Raw genomic sequence first — 2,242 nt, 5'->3', positions numbered from 1 at the left:
ACCGTATAGATTATCAAATACTAGATGAGCATTATCGGGCCTGACCTCGGCAGGTTTCATTTTAATAGCGCTGTGAAATGACTGGTTGTACCCCTTTATTAGATCGTCCAACACGTCCACATATCGCCGGGTGTTTTTAGCCGTAAAGTACCTGTACATCCTCTCTTTTAACGTTCGATTAAATCTCTCTACGATGGAAGCTTTAAGTTCACTAGCCGTAGTGAAATGGGTGATTTTATGAGTTTTTAAAAGTTTCTGAAAAGTCCCATTTAAAAACTCCTTACCGGCATCCGTCTGTAGCTTGAGGGGGACGCCCCCCTCGGTTAAAATAGAATCAAAGGCCTCCTTTACAGCTTCCCCAGTCTTGTTTCTTATAGCACGCGCGTAGGCTTTTTTAGAAAAAACATCAATCACCGTAAGGAGGTATTTTAACCCCTCGTTGTATTTGGCCAGCCCTTGCATGTCGCATAAATCGGCCTGCCACTGATACATGGCTCTCGGAACAAACACTCTGTTCCTGGGGAAATTCTTTTTAACCGGTTTATGTAAAGTATAACTGTCTTGCATAGACAGCCAGTCTCTGATGTCATCAGCAGCCACTTTTTTCCCCGTATCTTGCTGCACGGCTCTCTGCAGTCTGGAGACACCTCCGTATGACCCCGGTTGGCTGGGGTCATAGTACGAACTGCTCAAGACGCGAGCTGTAGTCTTGGCAACAGACATGCTTTTCACACACTGAGTGGGGGGAGAGCGGGGTGCGGCGTTTTATAGCTGACTGTGGATGGGGGTTGTTAAGAGACTGAGTGAACATCAGTGAAATTTTGTGTGTTTTTTCTACATTTAACCCATATTGTGTAGTTTGTTTTTTAATTATTATTATTTTACAAAAGAGTTTAGCTGGGGTGGGGATCGAACCCACGCGGACATACGTCCATTGGATCTTAAGTCCAACGCCTTAACCACTCGGCCAACCTGCTCAGCATTTTTACCCGTTATTTTACAAAGACTATTACAACGGTATTCAAGTTTTAATTTTTTTTTATTTTTGCAATTAGTGAAAGATATATTTTAAAAAAGCTGGTATACAATTTGTGAAGGTTACATTTTCAAAATGCAGGTATACATTTAGTTACAGCCGTGACAGTTGTTGAGGTAGATTAGCGATGTCACATGCAGTAAAGTGGATATAGTGGCTTTTTCAACGATACATGTATGTAGAGTAGAAAGCATCTGATTAACATCGATAGGCTGCTTATCATGAAATTTAGAGGTGACTACATCTACTATTAAAGCGTAAAATACAAAAATGTGATTACAGTCAAATTCATTGTCAGGAATACAAGATAGACAAGCGCGTATGAGACTTTCGGGGGAATGTCTTTCACCCTCTGACATCAGTTGAGTAAGTAAATCCATCCCCCGCTGATAATTTTCTCCGACTTGAGAAATCTCAAATAACACTCTATGAAAGCAGCAACAAGCATAATCATCCCGACAATCACTTTTATCAATAGCACGCAACAATAGTGGACTAACTTTTTCTAAAAAAACATTTAACATAAACCGCCGTAAGGGTCTGCTGATACCGTTCCCCATCACAAGATGCTTTTTGTTTTAGTCTCGGGCCTCCCAACGAGTCAGAAATTCTTCTTCCAGGATCTGCTTAAACGCTGGGTTCTGTTCAAACAGATCTTGTTCCAGTCGAGTGATTTCCACCATGCCGTTGCGGGCCTCACGCAGATCGTACAGGATAGCTTCCACGGCCCCCTCCAACCTGCCGGCGGCCGCTCGGATGCCCAGGGTCGATAGAACGTGGGTCAAGGCGGGTGTCAGCCGATCGGTCCAGAGGTCACGCAACACAGAGTCAAAGTGTATGTAAAAGTAATTTCTGCCTGGAGGAAACAGACAAGGGTGTTGTCTCTGACTGGGGTGATCCACTTCACAACCGTAGCAGTTTCTCTCTTGATGCTTCCTGATGACTGAGGTTAAAAGGCCCACTATCATAGCCTTAATACAAGCCAACATCCCACGGCAGAGAGCCGGTCTGGAGAGAAGCGTGCAGATCTCAGGCGTCGGAGGGTCCTCTCCAGGATCAGAGGCCGGTGATGATGGGGGGGTTGGAAGGAGCTCCCCGGGATCAGAGGTCAGGGTTGCTGCTGGAGCCTCATTGTCCCCGCTTTCACCGTCGCTATAATTTGCTGCTGCTGCTGCTGCTGCCATGATGTTTGTGAAAAGGGGTTGT

General features: G+C 45.0%; 1 non-coding gene across 1 annotated transcript; it reads right to left on the bottom strand.

The window, feature by feature from the left end:
- Positions 1-894: 894 nt before the first annotated feature.
- On the bottom strand, positions 895-977 carry trnal-uaa (transfer RNA leucine (anticodon UAA)). Its single transcript has one exon. It is a non-coding gene; the product is annotated as a tRNA-Leu (tRNA).
- Between the last annotated feature and the right edge of the window lie 1,265 nt (positions 978-2,242).

Source organism: Brienomyrus brachyistius, unplaced genomic scaffold, assembly GCF_023856365.1.
Source record: "Brienomyrus brachyistius isolate T26 unplaced genomic scaffold, BBRACH_0.4 scaffold72, whole genome shotgun sequence".
Lineage (NCBI taxonomy): Eukaryota > Metazoa > Chordata > Actinopteri > Osteoglossiformes > Mormyridae > Brienomyrus > Brienomyrus brachyistius.
This window is presented reverse-complemented; position numbering and strand designations above follow the sequence as displayed.